Consider the following 21,374-nt stretch of genomic DNA (forward strand, 5'->3'; position numbering starts at 1 on the left):
AATCTTTAGCTTTAGACAGTCTCTGTTCTGTACTCTTACTAGAGAATAGCACACATTTCTGCCTTTATCTACAGACTGCCTCATAGTTTTTTTTTTTTTAAAGACTTATTTATTTATACAAGAACCAGAGTACAGGCCAGATGTGCGTGGGAGGGTGAGAAGATTCACCAGAGACAGAGTGGGGGACAGAACAGGCAGACTGACTGAAATACACTGCTGAGGAGAGCAGTGGGCGAGTCAGGAGAGGTCTGCTTCGCCATGTGGGATTCTCATTGGCTGGCCAGGTTCAAACCGGTGCTGCAGAGGCTGAGGACAGCTTCACAGCGTGGCGCTCAACCACCTCTGCCACCAGGGAGGCCCCTACCTCATATTTTTTATGTAACCCTTGAGTCAAGCTTCATGTGGGGGCTGCTGCTTAATTTTTGTCTTTTGGTCATTCCTTAAAATGTCTCTGCAAGGGCCTCCCCATTGGCACAGTGGTTGAGCTGGGTTGCGAAGCTGCCCGCAGCCTCTGCAGCGCCAGTTTGATACCCGGCTGCTCCCCGGCCACCAGAGGAGGGTCCCACATGGTGCGCAGACCTCTCCTGTCGCCCGCTGCTCCCCTCAGCAGTGTACTTAGGTCCTTCTGCCTGCTCTGCTCCCTGCTCTGGCTGTGGTGAATTCTCTCACCCTCCCATGCTTCTGACTGTACCCAGTGCCTGTATAAATAAATAAATAAATAAATAAAATAAATTTAAAAAAAAAAATGTCTCTGCATGGCAAATTGTTTCCCTGCCTGTGGGGGAACTCAGTTAGGTGCCCAAACTTTTAGGGACCCTTTTGAGTGTCAAAATGTAGTCTCAAAACAGTTGTCAAAGTGTTCTGTCCAAAGTGGTAATCAAAACTTTTAACTTCATTCAAAGTTGTACCTCCTCTTCTCCTTTTTTAAGTTTAAGGACTGCCAGCAAGAGACCTCCAGTTGGAGGGCCTCCCCGGTGGCGCAGCGGTTGAGCGCTGGGTTGCGAAGCTGCCCGCGGCCTCTGCGGCGCCGGTTCGATCCCTGGCTGCTCCCCGGCCACCGGAGGAGGATCCCACATGGCATGCAGACCTCTCCTGCCGCCCGCTGCTCCCCTCAGCAGTGTACTTCGGTCCTTCTGCCTGCTCTGCTCCCCGCTCTGGCTCTGGTGAATTCTCTCACCCTCCCGTGCTTCTGACTGTACCCAGTGTATGTATAATTAAACAAACAAACAAACAAATAAATAATAAATAAATAAAAACCTGCCTCTATTAAAAAAAAAAAGTTTAAAAAAAAAAAAAAGAGACCTCCAGTTGGAGAATGAAAGCATGAGCAGCGTCTTCCTCCTTTGCTGTCCTCTCCTAGGGTTCACTGCCAGGCTCTACACCTGTGCCCCCAGCTGCATAGCTCTTTTCTGGTTCCTCTGGGATTAGACCCTGAGGAAGGAGGAGAGAACACTGCAAGGAAGTTGTTACTTGTCTGCTAAGGCACTGACTCAACTGATGCTTCTCTGGAGGGCACTTTCAAGAGTCTTTCCAAAAACTTACCCTCATCTGCACCCTGCAGTTCGCTTAATGAGGCCAAACGCACCTCTTTTGGCTGATTCTTGCTTTTCCGTGGTCCCTAGGAACCTAATACTCTCAGCTTCTCTTTGCTAAAGTCTCTTTGTCCCACTAGAATCCCTCTTCGCAAGGACCCAAAATGACCCTACATACCTCTCTTGAGTGACGTACATTCTGCTCCTTAGAAAACACTCGCATTTTTTTCCCTTGATAAATTCTGGGGGAAAGTGATGGGTGATTCCCGACCAGCCATCTCTTCCTTTGCTTGTTGTCCATTGACCAGTTCTCTCATCTCTTGCCCTTTAGAACTTCCAGAGACTCAGACACAAGCACGCTGCGCTCTCTGATTTACGAAACTCTTTGGGTGGCGGCCTCCCGGCCCGCCCTTCTGCTGGAGAGGAGGTGGTGGGGCCGGCTCACAGTTCAGCTCTCTGAAGAAATCCTCTTTAGTCACCTACTCTTGACCCTTTTATACAGTTGAAAGGCTCGAGAGATGTCTAATAGGTTTTCTTTGTAAGTTTGCACCCTATTGTACCCATGGTTGAAATGTCTATTTCAACATCTGTAGTAAAATATCAGTCATTTATTCAGCTAGTATTAAGTTCCACTGGACTGTGTTGTCCAGTAGAAATATAATGCAAGCCACCTATGTCATTTAACATTTCTAGCAGTCAGATTAAAAAAAGAAACATATGAAATGAAATAATATACCTTATTTCAAGATGAAATCGGTATTAAAAATTATTGATGAGCTATTTTACACTCTAGTTTTGCCCTAACTCTCTAAAATCCAGAGTTTATACTTACTTGCCCTACCACATATCAGGCGCTCAGCCAAAGCACTTATGATCTAAATCATTCAATTCTACACACCTTTAGTTGGCCCATGCAATTTGTAATTCATTTATTCCATCAGCATTTAAGCTTGGTGAAGGTGGGGATGTCTTTGTTTTGGTCCCCACGGTGTACACCGCTCTTAAGTATCTGATGTGGAGGTTGGTGTCGTCAACATACATTTATTTGTTGTCCGTGCTGGGCCAGCTGTTTCAGGTGCTGGGATACTGTGTTGAATAGCATGGATGCCGTCTCTGTTCCCTTGGAGCTCACAGTCAATAAAAAGTAACCAGGGCTGTGAAGGAAATAATTGGGTGAAGTGATCGGGTGTGACTGGGCCCAGGGGGTGACAGAGGAGCAGGGTAAAGTGGCCAGTCCAGCAAAGAGCTGGGGGATGTGCAGTCGGCTGTGGATGGCCATGGTCCCGAAAGCTCTTTCCTTTTCAGCCAGAGGCCTTCCACCTTCTCTGCCACCCCACATTCGTTTCTTTACACTTTTGCCCCTTTTTGTGCGTTGCTGTCTTCCTTACTCTTCTATAGCTGGTGTCTCCTCATATCTCAGCTCAAATGCCATCTCCTCAGCGTGATCTTCTGACCACCCTACCTGCAGGGCCCATCACTCCAGACACACTCCATGGCATTGCCAGGATTAGTTCATTATCACAGGAAAATTGCGTGTCCTCAGGTGCTGGCTCCTACACCATGAAGAAAACACTAAGAAATGAGGAACTCTGCCTTGGCAGTTGCTGTCTATTATGTCTAGAAAAGTGGCAAATATATGACCCATGATGAGTGATTCGTAGGTATTTTCTGAAGAATGAACGAAGGGAGAGAGTTAGTAAAAGTCTTTGGGGGCTATCTCAAGGCAGGCTTTGAATGAGGCCATGGTCTCAATGAAGTCCGGAAGGCCCTCACTGTTTCTGCTGTTGTCTCGGAGCAGGAAGGTGGGATGAATGCCTGTGGGAGTTTTTTCTTGCACTGTCTGGGGCAACCCGCAAGCGGGGTTCTACTTCTGGCTCCTTTCAGTCCTGGTGGTGCAGAGGGTTGAGCGCTGCGCTGTGAAGCTGTCCCAGCCTCTGCAGCGTGGTTTCGATTCTTGGCCGGCCAGGGAGATTTCCACATGGCGTGGCAGACCTCTCCTGTCGTGCCCGCTGCTCCCCTCAGCAGTGTATTTCGTCAGTCTACCTGTTCTGTTCCCCGCTCTGTCTCTGGTGAATCCTCTCACCCTCCTGCGCCTCTGGCCTGTACCCCAGTTCTTGTATAAAAAAATGAATCTACAGCTGCGGACCCTCATTCTGGGTAAATGGACATAAATGTCTAAATCAGAGGGTGCATGAACCTCCCAAGATGTCAACATACCCTAGGATGAAATTTCTTGTAGAAACACAGGGAGGCAAATTGGGAAATGCATGAAGCACCCTTCATGAACTAGGGCGGGCGCCTGGTGAAGGGTGCCTTTGGGGAGAGAGGGTGACTGAGGAATTCCTGAAAGCTAAATTCTTTCCCAAGTAGTGTTGCTGCCTGGAGGTTGCTATGGACGCTGCCCTCTCCAACCACCGCCCGGCTTGCTAGGCGGTGCGGCGCCCGGTGGTTGCTGGGGCAACGGATGGCAACAGCTCCGGATCCTGCAGGCGCACTGGGAGAACCGGCAGCTTGGAAGCTGGGTTGGGAGCCCCTTGGCAGCAGCGTCTGTGAGTCGGACGCGGGGTCTGGGTGGGAGTGGGACCCCTCTTGGAATTGAAGAGGGGTCAGGGCTGCACGGGGTCGGAGGTCCTTGCAGAGGTCGTGGAGTCACGGTGAGGGGACGTGGGAACTGGCCCTGGGCATCTCCTCGTGTTCCTGTCCTTTGTCCTGGGCACCCCCCAGGCTTTCCAAGGGTCTTTCCCAACCTCCCCTGATCCTTTGTCTTCACCCCCATTAAATACCCCAACCTCCGATTTCTGTTAGTGGGGTTCCCCAGCCAGACAGGGAACAAGAGGCAGAAGATCTGCGTGTTTGTCTTTCCTCTAACTTTAAGGCCGTGATGTCTTGGACAGATCATTTCTCCTATTTCATCACCAAAATGGGGTGTACCCCCCAGTTCTTCCTTCCACCTTCCCCTCCTCAGGATGATTGTGAGGATCCAAATGTGCGACCAGTGCACCCTCAAATGTACTTTTCCTGGATAATCTCATCTCTTCACCACAGTGGTCCTGTGCAGTGACTTTGCAGTTGGGTAAACTGGGTTCAGAAAATGCCCCCATGACAGGGCTGGTGAGTGGCCTGGCTGTGATGTGTGACCACCACCTATGCTAGCTACCTGTGTCCTGTTCTCCATGCCTGCTCACCTGGATACCATAGGTTTCTTGCTTCCTGCCTTTATTGTGGTGTCATGCTTTTCATTTCAAAATCTTTCAGTAAGTTGAGTTTAAAGAATCAAGATGATTCTTTCCTGCTCTCCTTGTCTTCACTCCTTTAAGTAATCAAGGTCCTACTTCGTGTTTCCTACCAAGCTAGGTATTTTGCATGAAAAAAATATTATAGGACAGGATCTGTGCCCTTGATGAACCTTTAGAGCAGAGTCACATTTTAGTGTATAAGGTTCAAAAGTCAGTACTAAGGTTGATGCTGAATGAAGTGAAAAACAGACCTGGAGGGCCTCCCCGGTGGCGCAGCGGTTGAGCGCTGGGTTGCGAAGCTGCCCGCGGCCTCTGCGGCGCCAGTTCGATCCCTGGCTGCTCCCCGGCCACCGGAGGAGGATCCCACATGGCGTGCAGACCTCTCCTGCCGCCCGCTGCTCCCCTCAGCAGTGTACTTCGGTCCTTCTGCCTGCTCTGCTCCCCGCTCTGGCTCTGGTGAATTCTCTCACCCTCCCGCGCTTCTGACTGTGCCCAGTGCTTGTATAAATAAATAAATAAATAAATAAATAAATAAATAAATCTAAAAAAAAAAAAAAACAGACCTGGAAAATCCCTTAAATTACCCAGGAGGAAGTTACTTTAGAAACTAAACCACTGAAAAGCTTTAATTCTGGGAATATGTAAACACATTTATAAAAGTTCTTCATAGATTTTTCCCATTTGTCTCCATAAATAAGTTATGTCTCTACCTACCTTTGTGGTGGGACCCATTTCATACTTCAGTTTCTCCCCTGAGAAGGCTCTCACCATGTGTGTGACCACCCATCATTCTTTGCTTGGAGGTGGTGATAAATCTTTAGAGTGGTTGGTGTAGACCTCTGTAGCTTCCCCATTCTGCACTGGAGTGGCTGTTCCAGCATTGTTGGAAAGGACACTCACGTTTTCAGGAAGACCATCTCCCTACACCCCACTGATCGGACCAACAATCTTAAAAGATTATTTTTTCATTTTTTGGTTTAGCTAAGTATAATTATTGTTGACAGCACAACACCTCCAATGATGCATGTATTTTAAGGTCTTATGTAGAGATTTGCAATTACCCTACATATACATAACATTTGATGTTATCTGTCTTTTTGATGGGAAAATAATGGCTATTGCTTTGATTTATGATTTACATTTCCCTAATTACTTCTAATGGGGTTGAGCAGTTATGAGTACTGACTATTACTGTCTCTTCCATGAATTTTTCTATCTTTATCTTTGCCTAACTGTAAAACTTGTCCTTTTCTATTGACTTGTAGTACTGCACACACTTTGGGTATTTATACATGGTATTCTATGTTCAGATAACATTTAAATTCATTTTGTCCCAATATGTCCTTAGCTATTTATTTTTAAAAAGTGAGGCTTATTAACTGTTATTTACATATAATAAAATCCACCCCTTTTGGTGTACGGTCTCATGAATTTTGAAACATACACAGTTGTGTAACCACCACTATAATAAATACATAGCACAATTCCTTTAGCTCACATATGATTCAGTTTTCTGGCAACCAATGATTCAATTTTCTGTTTATGTTTTCCTGAATATTATATAAAAGAAGTAATAAAATACATAGCATATTTTGGTGTGGCTTCTTTTATTTACCATACAATTTTAAAGATTTTTCCATGTTTTCATGAGACAGTAGTGCATTCCTTTTCATCACTAAATGTTATTCAATTGAATGCATGTATCCCCAATTGATGGGCATTTGGGTGCCTTCCAGTATTTGGTGTTATGAATAGAGATTCACATACAGATCTTTATATTGACGTATGTTGTTACTGTTATTTTAGAAATATCTGGGAGTGGTGTTGCTAGCTTCTATGGTAAGTGTGTGTTTACTTTTTAAAGAAATTGCTGTTTCTCCAAGTGATTGTACCATTTTGCCTTTCCACCAGGATGGCCTTAGAGGTGAACTTGCTTCACAACCTTGCCAGCAGGCGGCATTTTTGTTAATTTTCACTTTCTTAGTTTTGTAGTAGTATCTCATTCTATTCATAATTTGCATTTCCCTAATGATCAATGGCATAGAACAACATACGCTTATTTGTCTCCTTTGTAAAGTTCCTGTTCATAATTTTTGTCCATGTCTTGTGGTTGTTTTCTTATTGAATTATCTTTGAAATTCAAAAGTCTGATGAAGTCAGCTTGTGCTGAGTTTTGAAATCAATTTGAGTCCTTCTGTTGATACTTTGTTTTTATTTTCAAAATTGATTTTAGAATTTTAGAATTAAATTGCTGATATCAGCAAGAAACTCTGCTGGGATTTGGATTGGGATTGTATTGAATCTATAGGTTAGTGTGGGGAGAGTGGACATCTTTTTTTAAAAAAATAAATTATTTTAGTGCCTCCCCTGGTGGTGCAGCGATTGAGCGCTGGGCTGTAAAGCTGCCTGCAGCCTCTGCAGCGCTGGTTCGATCCCCGGCCGCAGGCGAGGATCCCACATGGTGCACAGATCTCTCCTGCTACCCGCTGCTCCCCTCAGCAGTGTATTTCTTCGTCAGTCTGCCTGTTCTGTTCCCCACTCTGGCTCTGGCGAATTCTCTTACCCTCCTGAGCTTCTGACTGTACCCAGTGCTTGTATAAACAAACAAACAAACAAACAAATAAATCTTTAAAAAAATAAATTATTTTATTTTATATAATTCTTACATCATTTTTCATTTTTGCATAATGTATGCATTTTCATTTTGGTTATATTCCCCATACAATTCCCACCCCCTTTTTCTGACCCTAATCCCTCTTCTCCTCCCCGGCCCCCTACTGTAGTGTGTCTCTGGTCTATAGTTGCTTGTTGATTTTTATTTTTATTTCATTGCATTTAGTCTTTTTCCTGGTCTCTTATTTAGGTTTTCTAAATTCCTGCTTTTAGTGAGACCATCTGGTATTTTCCTTTTTCTTTCTGGCTTATTTCACTGAGCATGATCCCTTCCAGCTCCATTCATGTTGGAGAGAGCTGACATCTTAATATTGAATCTTGCAGTTCACGAATGTTGTGTCCCTTCTTTTGTTTAGATCACCTTTAATTTCTCTTGACCATGTTTTGTAATTTTTAACATAAATTTTGCACATATTGTATCTTTAAGTACTCCATGTTTTTTATACTACTGTTTTAAAATTCTCAATTTCCAGTAGTGGCCAGTATATAGAAATGGGATTGATTTTTGTATTTAGACCCTGTATGTTGCAACCATGCTAAACTAACTTTATTAGCTTTGCTAGTTTCATGTGTTGATTTTTTTTTTTTTGCATTTTCTATGTAGACTTAATCACATCTGCAAATAAAGATAGCTTTGGTTATTTCCTTTCTAATCCTTAGATTTTAATTTATTTTTCTTGTCTTATTGCACCAACTTAAATCTTCAGCATGGTTCTGAGTAGAAATCATGGGAGAATATGTCCTTGCTTTGCTCCCAATCTGAAGGGGTAATTGTTCAGTTGTTTATAGGTTTTTTGTAGATGCTGACTATCAGATTGATGAAACGCCCTTCTGTTGCTAGTTTTCTGGGATATTTGATTGTAAATATCTATTGACTTTTTCCCCCAATCATTTTTCTAAATATTTTAAGATGATCTTGTCATTTTTCCACCTGTGTGTTGGTATGAATGATTGGCTTTTTTGATTGTCGAACCTAATTTACATTTCAAAAAACAAAACCCCACTTGGTCATCATGTATTATGTTCCATATATTATTGGATTTTATTTACTAGTATTTTGATAAGGATTTTTATAAATCTATTCACAAGGGATATTGGTTCATAGTTTCATTTTCTAATAATAAATATTTTTGGTGTTATGTCAGGGTCATTATGGATCATATGTTGGGAAATGTTCCTTCCTGTTCTATTTTTGCAAGGGTTTGTATAATACTTGTATTTTTCCTTAAAGGTTTGATGCTCATAGTTAAAAAAAAAACCTTTATTGGTGGTATAATTCTATATTTACTTTATTCTACTTTAAGTTTTTATGTAGTTAACGTCTGTAAATCTTTTCCTCCAGATTTTACGTTGTTGTAACTGTGTTATTTGTATGTGTGTGTCTCTACCTTGATGATGATAATGATAATGATGATGATGATTATCATCATACTTTTTATCTCTCATTACTTTTAAGCTGTGTATCTATGTTGCTTAATTCTTTTTTTTTTTTTTAAATAGAGACATGTTTTATTTATTTATTTATTTATTTACTTGTTTGTTTGTTTATACATGCACTGGGTACAGTCACAAGCGCGGGAGGGTGAGAGAATTCACCAGAGCCAGAGCGGGGAGCAGAGCAGGCAGAAGGACCGAAGTACACTGCTGAGGGGAGCAGCGGGTGGCAGGAGACGTCTGCACGCCATGGGGGACCCTCCTCCGGTGGCCGGGGAGCAGCCGGGGATCGAACCAGCGCCGCAGAGGCTGCGGGCAGCTTCGCAACCCAGCGCTCAACCACTGCGCCAGCGGGGAGGCCCTGTTGCTTAATTCTTTTAGCAGTTATCCTGACACCTTGGGTTGATGTCTCTTGTTACTTTTGGAAATTCCTAGCCATTAATTTTCAAATATTGCTCTATCCCATTCTTTCTTTTCCTTCTCGAATGTCAGTCACATGTGTGTTAGAACATTTTACTGTGTCTCACATGTCTCTTAAACCACCATTCTTTTATTTTCATTATTACCCTGTGCTTTAGATTAAATATGTTCTAATGACTTGTCTTTGAGTTTATTCTGCCTTCTTGGCTTACTCTGCAGTTAAACTCATTCAATGTGTTCTTAATTTTGGATTTTTAAAAAGTTGTAGAATGTGAGTTTGTCTTCATAGATTTTGTACATGTGTTGAAATTTTCCATCTTTTCCCTAATTTTGTCCATCTTTTCCTGAATTTTTATCATATTTAAAATTGTTATGTAAAGACCTACATCTGAATTGTCCGTCTTTCCTCTTTTACATTTTTCCCTCTCCCTAAGTTTCGATTGTATGCAGAACATTTTGCTTAAAAGAAGCAAATAGACTGACTATAATATTTTTTCTCCCAGAGGAGTTTTTCCCTTTCCTATCAGGATAAGGAACGGACAATCTAAATTAGCTAGGAACTCCTCTGTGCCATTGCTGGGTTGTATCTTTAATTAGGCTCAGTTCACTTGCAAGTTGTTGTTTTTTGGGAATGATTTCTTTGTTGGCTTTTGATTATGAGCTTTGCAAGTCTTTCTCTCCTTAACTATTGACAGCTACAGGAGATTCAGAGTTCTTCCCTTTGGAGTTTTGAGTTTAATTCTTCAGCTTCCCAATCTATGCTGCTTCAAAAACTGCAAATATCTCAAGGTGGAGACTTGCTCCCTTACTCTTGCAGGACTTCAGTTCCTAAGCAGACAAGACAATGGCGGCATCATCCCTCCTTCCCAGCCCAGCTTCTTCCTTGGCCATGGGACTCTCAGAGCTTTTGATTGAGAAATTTCCGTGTCTCTCCTCAGCCATGAGAGTCTTGCCCTTTGAAGATTTTGACTTTAGGTCTTTGGTTTCACGCCAAGGAGAATGGTATTGTGTTTGTTGCAGGCCCTTCCTTTGTCTAGACCTTGAGTTCTAAGCACCAAGAAACTATGGGAGATTTCACCCCACCTTTCTCATTCAGTTGTGGAATTCTCATGCTGGCCCACTTCTCAGAAACCTGTCCACAGAGAAAGCTGGGCATGGATTTTTAGATACCTGTCAGTTATGCCCAACTTCACAACCTCCTGGCTTCTCTTTCACCTTAGGAATCCCTCTGTCTATGCCTGTTTAGATGCTCTCTCTGTGCCTAGAATTAGCAAATGTCATCAGAGATAAAAATCACTAGCAATCTCAAGTCACTGAGGATGGGCTCTTCGGGCATATTAGTCCTCTAGTCCGTGTTTCTTCTATAGCTCTCAAATGTTTTTAAAAATAAGACTTTTAGGGCCTCCCCGGTGGCTCAGTGGTGGAGCCCTGGATTGCAAAGCTGCCCACAGCCTCTGTAGCGCCAGTTCGATCTCTGGCCGCCTGGCAAGGGTCCCACATGGCGCACAGACCTCTCCTGCCGCCCGCTGCTCCCCTCAGCAGTGTACTTTGGTCCTTCTGCCTGTTCTGTTCCCTGCTCTGTCTCTGGTGAATTCTCTCACCCTCTCGTGCTTCTGACTGTACCCAGTGCTTGTATAAATAAATAATATATCTTAAAAAAAAGACCCAGAAAAAAAATAAAAATAAAAATAAGACTTTTACTATGTATCTATTTGCTCAGTTGTTAAAGCAGGTACAGGGGCTACTGCAATCCCACACATTCTCCTTGGGATTAGAAGTTCTGTTCATTGGGTTTTAATTACTTTAATTTCCATTTCTAAGATTTTACTTTCTACAGTATGTTTTTGCCAGCTCCTGGTTATGGTACTTTTCCCACTCTCTTGGTGTGTTTCTTTATTTTGACTGTGAGCTGTTTATCTTCCTTGGAAAATTATTTATGGGAAGTTTTTTGATGAGTAAGATGAAGGAGGAATTCTCCAGAGAGGATTTACATTTACCTCTGCCGGCTACCTCAGGGCACTTCCTGTCCAGGCTCACTTTGAGACTCTGGAGCTCATCAGTGGTGTGCGTTTGGGATACACATCTACAAGGGAGTTGGTTTGTGATTCTGTTCTTTGTGATTCAGTACTTTTTGTTTTTATTTCCCTTCTCTACTCAGCATCTATTCCCTTGTATTTTTCTGGGCATGGTCATATGGGAAACGTTCATTTTCAGTTCATTCTATTGACCTGTGAAGTCTCCTCACGCCTCCTCAGGTGGGCCTTGGCCTTTGACGTCTTGTCCTGCAAGGTCTCCATAACCAGAGCTCCAGAGAACCTTGTCTAAGGATGGCCTCACAACAAAAGTAGTTTTGGTGCTCCACTTAACCTCTTTCTGTTCCTGTTTTCACTTAGATGTTAATCAGGTAATTCCTTATGGTCTTGTTAGTTCTCTGATGCTTTTAAGAAGATTAAAAAATATTTTAACCACCATTTTAAATTGTGTTTAGCTGGAGAGTTGGACCAAATAAACCAGATCATCCTGCACTAGAAAACATGGCTTACTTTTTAAATCTTAGTTTTTAGTAAATAGCTTATATATTCTTTGTAAACATGCACATGCCTTAGAAATGTAAAAATGAAAATATCCTCATTATTCTCCTCTCTCTCCCAACCCTATTCCCCAGAAGTAATCATGCTTAATAATTCATGTTTTGCTGTATTGAGTGCATCACAGTTAATTAATCTTACATAAAGTTTGAATGTTTTGACTGTATACACATATGACAGAGATGGAAAATTCAGAATTAACAAATGCCAACTGAAGACTAAATATTTTTTTCCTTATGAGCTCTGGATATCATAATTTTATTCTGTGTCACTTTTAGAGGTGTGAAAATAAATGCATGTTTGAAAAGCTCTTCAGTAGATGGTACTTGTGAAGTGCTATTTTACATTTGGTATATAAGGTAAATTTAGAATTACTTGGGGAAAGATACAACAATGCCTCCGGCGTGTGTGAGAGTGATTCACGAAATCACAAAGTAGAGGGGAAGGTGGTACTTGTTATTAATTAGTGGAATTGTTTTACAGTCTTCAGAATCGTTTTGAGAATGTGTCTCTGTGTTAGCAGCAAAAGCCTCTAGAACATGAACGCTTACCCCAAGTCTGAAAGAAAGCCACATAGCCCTTGCTCGTTGAAACCATGTCTCAACTGGTGCCCTTGGATGTGTGTTTAGTAGAGATTCTTGACTTTGGGTGGGTGGACCTGTAGATTCCATGTTTACGTTCATCTGTTGGGGGACAGCGTTTCCAGCTCTCATGGGACCCCCTGGGCACCCAGATCTCAGTGGTTAGAGATCACTGGTTTAGGATGAAGATATTTCAGAACCCACGGCAGTGATCAGCTCGCTCATGGTTGCTGTTGTTGAAAGTGAAGAAGCCCTGTTTCCTGAGGGTGGGGCTCTTCTCCTCAAATGATTTCTTCCAAGATCTATTTCCTCATTAACACTGTGAAGGCACTTAGCACTTGGATGCTTTTCCTTTAAAATGTCTTGTGAGGAGAAAGGGGGCTTGAAATCAGACAGAAATAATTGTGAGATCGTGGCTAGAAGGATTCATATTGGACAGAGAAGGTTGCAAGTGAGGAATTGACATGTCACAGAGGAATGCCTCCACTGCAATGGGATTTGAAAAACTGTTGTCAGTCTTTTCATTTCTTTAAGAACTTAAAGTGCTTTAGTTCTCTCTCTTTTTTTAAGGGTCATATTTATTATCCCTTGCAGTGGTGGGGAAACAAAGTGGACTTTTAAAAAAGGCTCTGTGCTTGATTAAAAGGCCTGTCAGGAAGTAGACGATATTGTTTGAAATGGTGATCTTCATCTTAAAATGGTATCAAAAAGTCAATTTGGCTGACTTTAAGGAAAAATTAGTGTGAAATGACTAAGGAAGAAATCGCTTATAATTTCACTGGCAGTTCATAAATCTCCTGTATTTTATTTTAAAATAGCATCTCCCTGCTTTTATAGTTGATCTAGATTGTCCTGAACATGAAGTCACTGTAATAGCATCAGACCTGACTGCAGCTGTGTGCTTAACATTTCGTGAAGCCACTATTGTGAGCCGGAGCTAAATGACTGCCTAGTTCTGTGTCCTAACAGCTATGTTGTTACTGCTTGTTTTTATTATAAACAATCCACCCAAGTTTGCAGCAGTGGCTCTGAAAAATCCCTAATTAAAATAAGTTTCAAGGTTAAGCCATTTGTAGTCATGCCTGAAAACAATTACCAATGCTTGTGGCTTTTAAAATAATAAGAGTTGGTAAGCATATTTCAAAACCGGGAAGGCAGAATTTTGTGTCTGTGAAAGCCAAAAAATTAGTCTTGCAATACTTAGGAATGTTCCTGGTAATTAATTGTAAGTGATGGGTATTATATGAAACCTCAAAGATTTTAGCAGGAGGTGGGAAAATGGGCACCTTATGTATTTCATTTCTGATATAATCCCTGTCACTCTCAGAGGGAATTAAAGTTTAATAAAAAGGAATAATAGAGATGTAATCTAAGAATACTAACGAGTAACTCTAGCTCTACCAGAATGAGATTCTGTAATAAATGGTAGGCTGGCAGTTGTTAAATCATGAAATATTGCAGAGAGAAGGAAAAGCAACATACTCTTTCACAGTATGGCTCTCTGTGTTAAGACTGTTAGTGGTAGGGAAGTTTTCTACTTGTTAATCATTCGTGTTTTTACATCACTATTTGTAATTACAATTAAACAGATGGTTCCTAAAAAGATAGTGTGTTCTTAGCAATTAAAACCGTGGCAAGCAGCTCTGCCTCTTTCCCAACATACAATTAAACTGAATAGAATCGCATACTCTGTGGGTTCTTCAGAGGAAGGGTTCTGTGCGGATTCCAGCAGATTGGTATTCTGTTCCCCAGCCCTGTCATCTTGACCCCTGCAGACTGAGAGCTTTGCAGCTGCCAGAGGACTTCCAAACAGGGGTGTCATGCGGTAGTTACCCCTTCCGTGCTATCACTCCAAATCCTACTCTTGCCAGATGGGGATTAATAGAATACATTTTAAAGGAACTCTTTGCAACAGTCCCTGTCAGACACTGGATGTGTCGTGTCTAATATGACTTTCTAACCTCTGTGAGATCATATCAGCTAGGCCATGAAATTCCTCCACGGCATAGAAAAGGGTCTTCCCACCCTTACCCCCACCCTATTTTAACACAACAATGTTGATGTGTTTGAAAAAAATTTTTTTTCAGAGTTTTTAATCTCAAAAATATAGCATTTACTTTGGGGACTAGGAAACCATATTTTCACCAATTTATTTACTCTGATTCTGATGATAAGTGAACTGTGGGAAATTTTGCAATAAGGATTCAACACCTCATGAAATATTTCACCAGTGGATATATGGCTTTGCAGCCAGGGATTCCTCCAGTGAGCCAGACCCCATCAGGGTTAGTGGGTCTCCCTGAGAGCAGTAGAGCACGTGGCTGTCTGTTCACAGATTTTTGAAACCTTGGAAATAAGTGTTTTGTTTGCCTGAGCATAAATAGGTCTGAGCACACTCTCAGTGATTTTAGGTACAGGCTTTTGTGCCCACAACTAAGCAGTCATTTGCTGGTATAATTAACCATCTGCACCTTATTATGAGGGTGCAGCTGGCAAATTATGCTCAGTACACAGTGCAGGTTAAACTGCTCATCTGCATGAGAACTGGATTTGCAGCAAAGGACACTGACCTTTACAAACGAGTCCCTAATTTTAACCAGTTCAATTTGAGTTCACCACCCATGGTTTTTTGTTTTGTTCTACAGTGGAGTTTATATATGGTGATGGTAGTTCCGTTTGTAAAGTGATTAGTGCAGAACCACAGGATAGACTCACATTATCATGAGTCAGGGACAAATGAGATCCCTGCTGAGTTCAAATTATTTTGGATTCTCATTTTGGAAAAGTGGTGGGTTCATCAATAGGGATGAATACAAGTGCTCATGAACTTGTGTGAATGACAACATGGAGTGTCACTGAGACTTGAAATGAGGTAAATTGGGATAAAATGGTCAAAATAATTTCAAGATCATTTTCAGCAATAGTTGTACATTATTGTGACTGCGATGGATTGTTTGAGGGATCAGCATAGTACTGAGGGGCAGTATCTTAAATTTCACTGTAGGTTAGATTCTCTCAATGCTAACTGACCAAGTGTGAAGGAGGTCTACAAGCGTGAATCTTCCCACATTTTTTTTGGTCTAAAATTGTCTTTAATTTTCCTTTACTCTTAAAAGATTTTTTGTTGGTTACAGAACTAAAAGATGGCAGTTTTTTCTTCCAGCACATTAGAATGTGTCTTCCTACCATCTCGAGCTTCCATTATATTAAGAAAGTTGTTTCTAATCCAACCAAGGCTCCTTTGAAGATGATCTTTTTAATTTGTTCTCTTAGTGCTTTTTTCTTTTTCTTTTCATTTGTCTTCATCCTCTCTAGGGTGAATCTTGCTCTGGCTTCCCCTTCACCCCCAACCCACCTAACATGGGATTTGTTGGGCATCATGAATCTATATATTGGTCTTTTTCAACATTTCAGTAAAATTCACAGCTATCATTTGTAGCTATTGCCTCTGATTCATCTCTCATCCAAGGATCCAGTGAGGTGAGATCTCTATCTTCCATGTTTCTTCATTTCACTTCATTTTAAAATTTTCTTTTTAAAAAAGATTTATCTATCTATGCATACAAGAGTTGGGGTACAAGCCAGAGGTGGGGGGATGAGAGGATTCACCGGAGACAGTGTGGGGAATAGAACAGGCAGATTGACTGAAATACACTATTGAGGGGAGTAGTGGGTGAGTCAGGAGAGGTCTGCTGCTCCATGTGGGTAGCTCCCTGGCCAGGGATCAAACTCATGATGCAGTGGCTGTGGGCAGCTTGATAGGTTGCATCTCAACCCTTTGTGCCACCACGGAGGCACTCATTTTTTAATTTTCTATTATTTTTGTTCACTCCACCTACTACTTGCATAATTCTGACCCATTTTCAAATTCAATCATATTCTCTATTTAAAATATGCTTTTTATTTATCCATAACCATTTTAAGTTTGACTCCTATATCTTCTATTTAACTTTACCCTACAGCATTTCGTTTTTTAAAATTTTCAAACCTAAGGAAAGTTTTTTTTTAAATTTTTTTTTAATAGAGGCATGTTTTATTTATTTATTTGTTTGTTTTGTTGTTTGTTTGTTTATACATGCACTGGGTACAGTCCGAAGCGCGGGAGGGTGAGAGAATTCACCAGAGCCAGAGCGGGGAGCAGAGCAGGCAGAAGGACCGAAGTACACTGCTGAGGGGAGCAGCGGGCGGCAGGAGAGGTCTGCCCGCCATGTGGGACCCTCCTCTGGTGGCCGGGGAGCAGCCGGGGATCGAACCAGTGCTGCACAGGCTGCGGGCAACTTCGCAACCCAGCGCTCAACTGCTGCGCCACCGGGGAGGCCCAAATTTTCTCAATTTTTAAGTAAGGGTCATTATAGTTTTTTTTTTTTAAATTAAATCCAGGATCCAGTTAAGGATCATACACACATTTAGTTGTTAAACTTTTTAGTCTCTTTTAGTGTAGAAACAGTTTCCTTGACTTTTTTTTTTTAGCACATAGACATTTTTGAAGAGCTCAGCAGTTTTACAGAATTGCTGTATCGTTTAAAAAATATGTTCTTGTGCCCCAGAGACAGATTTAAGTTTGTCTGTTAGTAAACATATTTGTTTTATAAACTATCTCTAATAATTTTCCCATGTGAATTCTTTGATGCCTCTCTGCTGTCTTTAGTTTCCACCAGTTTTGCTCATGATGTCTTTTTTCTCCTATGTTTGCTTATTTCTGTTCTTCATTGTTCTTGAAATATTATTTATGGGGATTTTTGTTTTTTGCGGTCTGCTTTTTGATGGTGCCTTTCTTCCTAGGGATTCGCATTTGTTTCTGCCTGACACTTCAGCATCGTTTAGTCTGGGATTACCCAAAAGCTAGCTCATGGTTTGGAGTTCTTTAGGGCAGGGCTGCAAATTTGAGTTTTAGAAGTGACTCCAACTTTTGGGATATTTTTCTTTTTTTAAAAATTATTTTGTTTTATATAATTCTTACATCATTTTTCAGTTTTGCACAATGTATGCATTTTCATTTTGGTTATATTCCCCATACAATTGCACCCCCCCTTATCGTTCCTCGCCCCCCACACCCCAATCCCGCCGTAGTGTCTCTGGTTTATAGTTGCTTGTTGATTTTGATTTTTACTTTGTATTAATTAGTCTTTTTCCTGGTCCCTTATTTAGGTTTTTCTTTTTATTCTCTCTTTTTTAATTCTCTCTCTTTTCTTAGTATCATGACAAGTTCTACTAGGCTTCCTGGGGATGGTGAATGAGTGGCCAGCTTTAATTTTTGGTCCTAGCATAATGTGAAAAAAAGGTTTCATTATACTACTTCCCATCTTTTTTTTTTTTTTTTTTTTAAAGATTTATTTATTTATTTATACAAGCACTGGGTATAGTAAGAAGCACGGGAGGGTGAGAGAATTCACCAGAGCCAGAGCGGGGAACAGAACAGGCAGACTGATGAAATGCACTGCTGAGGGGAGCAGTGGGTGGCAGGAAAGGTCTGTCACGCCATATGGGACCCTCACCGGCGGCCGGGGATCAAACTGGCGTTGCAGAGGCTGCGGGCAGCGTCACAGCCCAGCGCTCAACCGCTGCACCACCAGGGGAGGCCCTATACTACTTCCCATCTTAAGCAAACTCTCATATTGACTTTGTTTCATTGGACGGCAAGGCCACTGAAACCAAGTTCAAATTTTCTGGATTAGCAATTACTCTAAGGACAAAAATTGTTTTGGCATTCTAGTACTTTGCTTACTTCTCTGGTATTTGATTTCCTTTAGATAGTAATTGCTTACTATTATGACAGGTCTTTAATACTTTAAAGGAGATTAAATTTTTTTCTTCTAGAGCTTTTAGCTGTGTTCACATGGATGGTTGGGTCAACTAATTTACCTGCCATTTCTGGAAATGCAAGCATTCTTTAATTTTAGGAAGAAATTTTATTGTTGTCCTTATTAGAGTTGTAAGCTGTGTACAGATATTTTTCACACTTTTAATGGAAATTGATCTGGCAAAGCTCTGTGAAAGCTTTGAGAATTTCCTAGTCAATATTTACCAACGTGATAACTGAAAGAAGAAAAATGGCCATGTTTTGTACCAGACAGTCCAGCACAGTGTTCTAATATGTTACCAATCTCTGTCATTGGTTTTCATTACTGAATTCTGTTGTGACAGCCATCCAATATGAATTAAAAGAATTATTCTTGACATTTTAATAAAAGGTAGACATGCAGCACTTAACAAGTAGCTGCTGGTGAAGGATGTGTGAGGCAGTGTTGAAAGCTCTCAATTGAGCAGGGTCAAACTACCTTGCTGCTCGCTTGCTTCTGGAATTGCCACATCTCTCATGGCCAGTGGAGACTGAGGAAAGCATAGGCCCCTTTCTCCACTGATGTCAGTGGGGGCCATGGAAGGGCCAACACATAAATCCAAGTTTGGGCTTTTAGTGGGACTGGCTTTATTAAAGGGACTCTCAGTGTTTTCTGTGAAAGGAAATTTGATTCTCTGGCATTATTTTTGTCAGGAGGATTTGGTTAACAAGTGAGATCACTTTACTGTTTGCAAATAGCTCTAAGTTTTCAATACTTGTAGAAGATGCATATAAACTACAAAGGATTTTCTCTAACCCTTTATATGCTCTCATCTTTAAGATCTGAAGATGAAATATTTCCAGTTATCTCTTCTGGACTCACATATTCTGAATGACTCAAAAGTTTTGGATTACTCTGAGTTCCTGCAGAGACAATGCTGGCTGTACACTAGCCATGCTCAAATGTGGGCTTAGTAAGAATGGAATAATTTATGTATGAAGTTACATGCCTTTGATTACCTAATCTAAATAGCAAATGATTTTTCATGATTTCCAGATTTCCTAAGCATCCTTGATGTTACATTTGATGGCACATATGAATTAATCTATATATTACATATGACTCCAAAATGCATTAGCTTATTCTATTCTAAGAGACCTGAGGAGTTTTCAACTCATTTTGAAAATAACAATTCATATCATTGCATAGTAGTAGTGATTTATAAATTTTCTTTAGAAGCTGCAGTAAATTTCAAGTACATGTACAGTTCCTAAAAATAGGACAAATATGATAGAGATTGCTGGATTTCAAGTGATAGAAACTTAACTTCAAACATCAATACTTAATCAACATAAGGAGTTTAGTCGTCTGCTTAGTTAGGTCAGTAGGATGGCTCATAGGCTCAAGGAATGAGCCTCACAGTTTAGAACTGCTTTCAGTATCACAGGATTCACTCATTCTTATCTTTCTTCCCTCCTGTCACCCATCTAGCTCACATTTCTGCTTTTATCTCCTTGACTTTGTTCTACAAAAACCTTCTCCAAGCAATGGGGAAGAGGCCTGTCCCTAGTTGTATATGCATTTTCAGCCCAGCTCATCTGAAGGAAAGCCTTCTCTTCCCCATGCCCAGCTATTATTCAAGGGAAGGATTCTGATTGGCTGGACTAGTGTCACATGTCCACACCCAAGACCAATCAAAGCATAGGAGACTAGGATACTATGCTCAGCCTGCCCTTACTGCACAGGGAGTGGATTCTTACAGGGGGATGAAGAAATTGTTAAAATGGTTAAAAACCGTTAGAGTGCCCGCAATTGAAGTACTATAAGCAGATTTAAGGAAATGATTTACTGTATCATTATAAGTATGAGAAGATATTTTCTGATATTAGAAAATTCCATAGATTAAATAATTGATATAGCACACTGAGGAAAGGAGGGTTGGTTTAGGGATTGTTGTGTTAGGGAAGGACTTAGAGCATTTCCTTTATCTTCCATAAAAAAGTTACTAATAGATGGGAGCCTGCAGCTTATTTATTTTTTATTTTTTTGCTAAGCCAGCAGGCTTAGCATTACATCTATTGTTTATACTGAAATATGAATAAACTCTCATCTATTTGATGGTCAGCTCTAAAGTAAGGACATTTAATTATCAAATAAGTAGTAATTTTAATATCGCTTTATTTCAGCAAATGAATAAATAAGCATTTGTTTATGAATTTGTTGCAATTAAAATTATATGACTTGTCTAGCATTCATAAGAAGCTTATACAATTATCTTGAGTGATTACCTTGGGTCATGTGTGTGCTCTAAATTCTCCAAGTGAACATTCGAGTGTAATAGCTGTGGAAGCCAAAGATATCCTCACCGTGGGTTTCTGCAGGCCTACCAGTCTTTCAGACTCTGGTAGTGACAGAATCAATAGCACATAAAATAGAAGTTATTCCGTTTTAGTAAGGCAAGTGTGACTTTGTCTTCTGTTTTTAAATTAGCATACTTGACAAAAATCAAACAGACTCTCAAAAACTGATTTTGGCAGTTGTGGTCTGAATGGCTCTCAAGTTATGTACACTACAGTACTACATTACAAATAATAGATGGACTGCAATTATTTATAAGGGATTCACTTTGTCAAGAGACTGTGGCCACAGCATACAGCTCAGATGACACTTGTGTCAGAGAACAGTAATTGGCTCAGATAACTGAAAAGTTCCTGGCTGGATCTAAGGAGTCAAACGATGCCATCACCAGTCTCTTGGCACTCCTTTCATTTGTGTGACTTCAGTCTCAGACAGCCTCCCGTCCTGTCATCCTGTCAGGGCAAGTGGCTGCCAGCAGTGTCAAGCTCCCACTTTTCAGCAACCTCCATCGAATGAAAGCATGCCTTTCTTTCAGCACTTCCAAAGTCAGAATTAAGCCACGGTGGCTCTCATTGGGTTGACTTGGGTCATGTGCCCTGCTCAGAACCAATCACCATGGCCTGGGAGATGTGACCTTGGGGTAGGATTGGGAAAAGGAATGGGGTGTTTGCCTAAGGAAAAAAAACGATACTGTTCTCAGTAGGAGGGGAAATCAATAAATATCTGCTAGATGATCCTTTTTTTTTTTTTTTAAATGAAGATGTCTTTGAGA

Source organism: Talpa europaea, assembly GCF_964194135.1.
Source record: "Talpa europaea genome assembly, chromosome: 16".
NCBI classification, from domain to species: domain Eukaryota; kingdom Metazoa; phylum Chordata; class Mammalia; order Eulipotyphla; family Talpidae; genus Talpa; species Talpa europaea.